This window comes from Octopus bimaculoides, chromosome 5 (assembly GCF_046866305.1).
Source record: "Octopus bimaculoides isolate indiv1 chromosome 5, ASM4686630v1, whole genome shotgun sequence".
NCBI classification, from domain to species: domain Eukaryota; kingdom Metazoa; phylum Mollusca; class Cephalopoda; order Octopoda; family Octopodidae; genus Octopus; species Octopus bimaculoides.
Window position 1 is genome coordinate 74,003,619 of NC_142932.1, and position 8,259 is coordinate 74,011,877.

The following is an 8,259-nucleotide window of genomic DNA, read 5'->3' on the forward strand; positions in this document are numbered from 1 at the left end:
CATATTCTATTCACTTCTTCTGTTAGGAGGGGAGTTGATAAAAAGGAAAAAGCACCAATCCAGTGGGCTGATGAAAATGTTTGAATGTCTGATCAGATGCCTTGCAGTTTTTGTTCCAACTCTTTGCATTTTGAGTTCAAATTCTACTGTTACCTCCTCGGGTGGTAGACTTAATCCATCATCCAGTTTAACACCACTACCTGGTACATTTGACAGAGTCCACTCAGTCAAAAATTCAAACTAGGTTTCCAATCTCAGGATGTCTTCCTCTGTTCCTCCAATGGGTCTTTGATACATATGTGAGTATTTATGTAGCTTATCTACAGTTAGAGACTTGTTCTGCTCTGATCCCTTCTCCTATGCTTTTACCATTCTTCTGCCCCTCTTCCTGTCTCCTAGCATAAAGTTGCCCCCTTGGGGTTCATTGCCTTGAAAGCTACATGGCGATCTCATTAGTGTTGATGACATGAGAAAAGCATGCAGAACATACTGTAGTGATTAATGTTAGGAAGGGCATCCAGCTGAAGATACTATGCCAAAGGCAGACACTGAGACATGAAGTAGTTCTTTGGCTCAGTGGATCCTGTTAAATTGTCCAACAACCCAAGCCAGCATGGAATATGGACATTAAATGATGACAATCTATGTATATACATATTCATACATACATGTGAAGAGTGGTTGGGCATTAGGAAGGGTATCCACTTGTAGAAAGTAAGCCAGACCAGACTGGAACCTTGGTGCAGCTTTCCAGCTTGCCAACACTGGTCAAACCATCCCACCCATGCCAGCATAGAAAGATAGAAAGTGGACGTTAAAAGATGATGATGATATATATATATGTATATGTGTATATGTATATAATATGTATGTAATATATTATCTTTATCTTATGATATTTAATTTGTATTATATTATATTTATTTATTGTGCTTTTACTTATTAATTTTTCTATATGTGACAGTGGATTTTCATCGATGAGTTCATGAACCTTGGTTCTTTTCCCTAAAACTATATATATATATATATATATATATATATATATATATATTATATATACACAAACACAGCAGAAGTAAATAAGTAAATAGACACCCTTTATAATCATTAAAATTTATTTAAATCTGAAATTATACATTCAAATTATTTACTAATTGTTATAAGGTGAATATTTAGTAGACATGCCCTTTGATTTTTTTTCAATGCAAGGACTCTATTAGACTTGTTACTGATCAGATGGCAAATGTTCTTTTGTGGAATTTCTTGTCAAGTTTCACACAGTAATCTCAAAATATCTGGCTTTGAAGACACTTTCTTGTTCTTTTTATGAAGTCTCCTGTCCATTATGTCCCAGAGGTGTTCAATAGGATTCATATCTGGTGACAGGCTTGGCTATGGAAGTTTTTTAATGCCATTCTCATCCAACAAATCTTGGGTCATTTTAGCTGTGTGACAAGGGGCCCTATCTTCCAAAAATAAAGAGTCGTCTTCAATCATTTCACCACTGGAGAAATTTGGAAGAAGTCCTTTCTGCAATATGGACACATATTTATTTGAGTTTATGTTTCCCTCACACTCCACGAGTTCTGATTAACCATTGCTCCAAATTGCTCCCCATACCATCGTAGAATAGCTGCTATGTTTCATTGTTGGCTGCAATCTTTTCACATCAAGTTCTTGATCACAGAGTCTCCAAACCCACACTTGACCACTTTGAGAAAATACAGCAAATCTGGACTCATCAGAGAATATGACAGTGTCCCAAAATGCTAGTGGCTTCTCCATCATCTCACTGGCCCAATTGTTTCTCTGCTTGATATTGGCTGGTTGAAGAAGTGGCTTTCTTCTTGCTGCTCTCCATACTAGCCAAGTTTGTGGAGATACTAGACAGCTGTTCTGGGATTGACATCAACTTATTCTGCTATGTCAGAGGCTTTGCAACAAGAATTATCCTCCACACTTCTCATAACAAAGAGAAGGGTCCTGTCAGAGGACCCTGGTTGATCTGGATGAAATGATGTGGACTCCTTCCCCTCTCTGGTGAATTGCACAATCACCCTGTTAAACTGTAGAAAGTAGGATCCCAAGATTTTCTGTGATTTTACGCTAAATCCACCTTCAAAATAACCCACAATACAGTCTCTTTGAAATTCAAACAGTTCCAAGGCTTCTTTTGTTTGTGGCATGATTAAACAGTCACATATAGAACCTGAAACATAAAAATGTTGATAAAAAATATAAAACTTCACAAGGTAGAGTAAGCATAAAACAATGTTTTATGGGGTGTCTATTTACTTCTGTCATGTGTGTGTGTGTGTGTGTGTGTGTGTGTGTGTGTGTGTCTGTGTGTGTTTACCTATATGGTTCCACTTGGCTTGCCGGGTCTTAAGCACAGCATATCTCCAAAGGTCTTGGTCACTAGTCATTGCCTCAGTGAGGCCCAATGTTCAAAGGTCATGCTTCACCACCTCATCCAAGATCTTTCTGTGTCTACCTCTTCCACAGGTTCCCTCAACTGCTAGGGTGTGACACTTTTTCACACAGCTGTCTTCATCCATTCGTAACACATGACCATACCAACACACTTGTCTCTCTTGCACGCCACATCTGATGCTTCTTAAGTTCAACTTTTCTCTCAGGGTGCTTACACTCTGTTGTGTATGCACACTGACATTACACATCCAGCGGAGCATACTGGCTTCATTCCTTGCAAGCTTAAGCGTGTCTTCAGCAGTCACGGCCCATGTTTCACTGCCAGGTATCGTGGCTGCTTGTACACATGCGTCATACAGTCTACCTTTTACTCTGAGCAAGAGGTCCTTTGTCACCAGTAGAGGTAGGAGCTCTTTGAACTTTGCCCAAGCTATTCTTATTCTAGCAGCTACACTTTCAGAGCATCCACCCCCACTACTAATTTGGTCATCTAGGTAATGGAAGCTATCAACTACTTCTAGTTTTTCTCCTTGGAATGTGACAGAAGCTGTTCTCTGCACATTTTCAGTGTTTATTGCTCCTGAGCATTTGCTACATACAAAAAAAAAGCTATCTTCCCAGTTAGCCTTCCTTTGCTATTGCTGCACCTCTTATGTGTCCATAGCTTACACTGGGTACATCTTATGGAGTTTTTACCTATGCCTTTTCTACAGATCGAGCAGGACCATCTACCTGAAGGGATTTGTGGTTTGTCTCCTAAGCAGACCAAGTGCAGATATGAATAACATATGGGAACCAGTATTAAGGAAGGATAGGAAAATATTAGATTTATAAGCCCTAAAAATTCACTCCATAACTACCAATGGGCATATAGCATAGTGGTTAAGAGCGCAGGCTACTAGCCCCAAGATTCCGAGTTCAGTTCCAGGCGGTGACCTGAATAATAATAATGATAATGATAATAATAACATTGAAAAATACCTTAGGAATGAGAACCCAGGTTTGAAATTTCCTCAAGACACCTGATGGAGGCTGGAGGGTATATCAACTGAAACGTTGTGTTAACAACAAACAAGATGAGGACAAATATCCGTCAAATGTAAATAATGTAAACAATGTACAAATTTGTTGAGTAGGCAATGTCACATTTGCAAGCTAAGAGATTCTCACTCAAATTATCATATTTTTTTCTCCTGAAAAAATTGTATGACAATATTGAAAAGTGAATAAAATTGCTTCAAACATTTGCCTTTCGATAACCATCTCACCTCAGTTTGTAAAAGAAGACGATCAAATTTTTCATCCTTGTTGTTGCAGAGTTGTTGAAATATTCAGGAATTAAGGGGAAGACATTTTATTTTATTTATTGCTGTGATAACAATACCATGTGATTTATGAAGCCGATCACTCAAGTGTCTTGCAACTAGATGTTGATAATGAATTGTACAACATTTTGTAAATATGTTCAGTAAGCCTTCTTTAAAAATGTAAGAAAGCCTCTGTACAGCCCTATTAATGCTGGAACACAGTCTGTTGCACAAGCAACTATATCGTTCATTGGGATTTCTTTTTCTTTGAAAAACTGTTCAACGATAGTAAAAATATCTATTATTTACATTATTTACATTGGATGGATACGTGTCCTCATCTTATTTGTTGTTACCACAATGTTTCAGCTGATTTACTCTCCAGCCTTCATCAGGTTAATTGCTCACAGGCATATAGCATAATGGTTAAGAGTGCAGGCTACTAACCCCAAGATTCCAAGTACAATTCGAGGCAGAACCTTGAATAAATAATAATAATAATAATGATAATCATAACATCAGCAAAAAATACCTTAGCAATGAGAACCCAGGGTTGGGTTCAAAATTTCACCCAGACACCTGATGGAGGCTGGAGAGTAAATCAGTCGAAACATGGTAACAACAAACAAGACGAGGACACATATCCATCCAATGTAAATGATGTAAATAATGTACAGAATTCCTCATCTCTGAAATATAGAACAGTTTAGTAAAAATGGATTCACTTTTTAGTGTCTGTTTTAAGTTCCTTTGCAAACAACAAATCTTACACAATTTCCTGATCTTTAATAAAGCAAGCATATCCTAAAAGCAGCGCTTCATTGCCTGAGGGAATCAACTGGTCCAATTGTAAACCAAATTGTTGATTTTTAAGTATTGTAAATAACATTTCTTCAATGTCCTCAGCCATTTAAATCAATTCTTTCCACAGAATTACTACTAAGTGGAATTGTTCTGGTAATTCCATTTGGGGATGGATGATGTACTACTGTACAAAGAGATTCCTCTATAGCTAGCAAAATGAGTTGTTCTCTAATTGTATGGGGTTTAACTGATCTGGCAATCATTCTGGAGATATTGTATGCACAAACAAGTCCTTCGTCGCATTTCTGTGATTGGTTTCTCATAAGGGGGTGAATAGATTTTCTGTTGGGAAATTTATCTCGAGTTTTAAAGTATGACAAATCTTTTTTTTTTTTTGCTTTTATCAGGGTGTATCTTGTTTAAATGATGGAAAAGCCTGGATGGCTTCATGGCCTCATTTGAAAAAAGCTTTCCTGTGAAGAAGACACATTGGCTGTTATTCATTATTAAGAACAATAATAAATCTAAATATTCAACATTATACTGTCTGCATTTTCCCTTTAATAAGTTTTGTTGACATGATTATAGGTGAACTCAAGCACTTAAAGTAAAGTAAAAAAAATTACAAATAATGTCAACAACCACCATTAGCTCTTCAAAAACTATTTAGGTACAAGGGTACATTTCTTTTTTAATAAAATAATAGTACTTTGTTGAAACAATAAAGAGTTTATGACTGAAAGACTAATTGTTATCTGAAACCTTTACAATAGTTTCTCCAACTAAATCAGCTGCTTCACCATTGTAAATGTGAACCTGCCTAGTCTAAGTAGCATCTTGATAAATATGGTTAGAGGTGAAAGCATATTAATCTATTTAAAAGAAACTGGAAAATTAGTTGAGTGATAATAGATATTTGAGACACAAATTAAAGTATATGAAAGAGAGATCCACACACTTAACACATGGCATGTTCACAATAAGCAAGGTGCTTAATAACCATTTCTCTATCAAATTTTTCCTATTGATAAATTTCATGATTATAATTGCTGTAGGAAAAGATAATGGAAAATAAATAATTTAAGAAAACTTTTAAAGCAAAATCACAATATTTAAATAATTCATCGAATGATGGTAATAATAATAATAAATGAATTTGTTGCAATTAAAAAAATTCTCAAAATTTATTCTTAGCCGGATATAATACATGTGGAAATTAATTCGGTACCCCAATAAATAAATATTAGGTGAAAATAAATTAAATAAATGAAGATAAAATAATAGCTGTCATCTTTTTTTCAAAAATACTTGTTAATTCTTATAGTAAACTTATCTAAGAAATAAATCGACCATTTTCTAGTTTCATGATAGTAACCAGGTTGGATTTAAACCTTGTGGAGGTGGGGTACTTCATGTTTGGTGGGCCCCTCCGAGTTTCCCTGGAAACTCCAAGTCCCCCCTTACCCCCTTCTTTTTTGTGGAAAAAAGTGGCTTGCTGCAGGTTTGGAGGTCAGATACATTGAATACACTCGAAAAAACCTGTGGAAAACAATTATTTCACATCGAGGTATGAGCAGGTCCTTTACGAAATATTTACTGATTATTTTCCCTCATATGTTTCACTTTCAAGGAAATGAAAAGCACTACAAATGCTTCAGAAAAAATATAATTTCAGGGGAAATTATGTAAAATTTGTCTCAACACACGAGTTCACATCAAGAATCTTGCAAACCTAATACAAACATGTAGTATTAAGGAAAAGAATAAAATGTTTACTCCCCTCCATCATCACGATTAAAATTATAATTTTTGATTTTGTTTGGCTTTATGAATTTGATATTTTTTTAAATACTTCCCTCTACTGCTTGATACAAAAAAAAAAATTTGAAAATCCTGACCAAAACAAATTCTAACTTAACAAAAAAATATAGGAAGAGAAAGAAAAGGTTCTGTTTTCCAAAGCCAAAAGAAGTGTTTTTAGTTAAGGTGTAATTTTATAATTAAAACAAATTCAAAATTTAAATTTCAGAACATAAGACTTACCACTTTATCTGGGGTATGGCTGCAGTTCAAAACCTAAAACAAATGTGTGTGTGCGTGTGCATGTATGGTTGGGCCTTTAATCGCCAGGGTCAATTGCAGAAAGGAATTCAAAATGGCAACAGTCTCACATACACACAATCATAGACATACAAATATACCCATACACACACACACACAACACAGACACACACATGCACGCATGCACACACACACGCACACGCACACACACATTTGCATATCAGCCACTCCCAAAAGCCGGTGTCATCCAAAATTCTGATCACTATTCTTTATATATTTGCACACAAAGACACACATACACACACATTCAGCTTTTCCCTTTTATTCATTGTATTTTTTCTTTTAGTCATCTGTCACCAGTGATCTGCTTTTTGTTTTTGTTTTTGTTTTGGAGGTTTCACTTTAGTGACACCAGTTACACATGGTACCAGGAATTTGCTTGGTTTCACCAAAGTGGAAAAAAAGTGATTTTTAAATTTTTGAAAATTTCAAAGAAAAAGATTTGAAAGAAAAGAAAGAATGGTGCCAGTTATGTGACATGCCACCAGCACGAGTGCCAGTTATGTGACATGCCACCAGCATGAGTGCCAGTTATGTGACATCAGCATATCTATAAGTTAAGATTAAAATTAACATTTAAAGTTTATGCATTGAGTATGCCAATAAAGCACATTCACTATCTATGGCTACCTGGCATTATCTGTGGTAATTGCACAATCGTCGGGTTATCTGAATTAGAAATTTATCAGTATATGTTAAGTATAACAGAAACAATAGAAATGGAAGATGGAATATATTTGAAACTTTACTTATCACAACAATCATTTCAGCACATCTTGCATCGCTCCTGCTGGGGATAAATTGTTTGATAGCTACCAATCTTTGCCAACATGATGCCAGAGGGCCAGACATCATGCTGGAAGGTGGTATGGTCATAACTCTTTATGACTATTTGACACACAGTTATATCTCAACATATGCCTATATACACATATATGTATACATACACGCACCCATTTATACATACACATATACCATTTCACATACTTACATAGACCTATCGATATTTATATACATCTATAGGCATATAGATGCATATACATCCACATATACAGACATACTGTCATATACATGAAAAGCACTTATTCCAGTCTGTAAAGTGGTTGGCATTAGGAGGGGTATCCAGCTATAAAAACCATGTCAAAACAGACAGTGGAGTTTGGTGCAGTTCTCTGGCTTGCCAGCTCCTGTCAAACTATCCAACCCATGACAGTATGGAAAACATACATTAAATGATAATGACGATGATGTATATATACATATACATAAGTATATATACACACATATGTATGTATACATATGTGCATGTATATATAAATATATAAATGATAGGATTGCTTCAATTTTTCAGGGGGGTAGTCTGAAGTATCCAAGCAACCAGGGGATGTTTAAATCCAGAGGCACTCCTGGGAATTACTTGTGTGGGTACCGTCTTCGTTAGAGGGTATCCAGAGGTAGGTAATTTATTGTTTAAACCGTAGTTTATAATTATAAATATATATATATGTTAATACATGTGTGTGTATACACACATGCACGCACCCATACACACACACACACACACACCCATAGAAAGCCACAAAGCTAGCAAACA